Source organism: Eimeria tenella, genomic scaffold, assembly GCF_000499545.2.
Source record: "Eimeria tenella Houghton genomic scaffold, Eth_scaff2234, whole genome shotgun sequence".
In the NCBI taxonomy this organism is placed as follows: Eukaryota; Apicomplexa; class Conoidasida; order Eucoccidiorida; family Eimeriidae; genus Eimeria; species Eimeria tenella.
The window spans coordinates 845-1,050 of record NW_013542091.1 but is presented as its reverse complement, the minus strand read 5'-3'; positions in this window follow the sequence as shown (position 1 = coordinate 1,050).

Here is a 206-nt window from a genome sequence, read left to right as displayed (position 1 = left end):
TGCTGCTGCTGCTGCTATTGCTGCTGCTCGTGCTGTTGTCCGCTTTTCTTCTATTTGCCCTCCACTGATCCCAAGAAGAGAGCTTGGGTTCTTTTAAAGCGCATTTTAAATTGAATTATCTATTTATTTATTTGTTTGTTTATTATTTGTTATTTATTATTTATTTATTTATTTTTAATTATTTGTTAGATAAGAGAGCACCACGC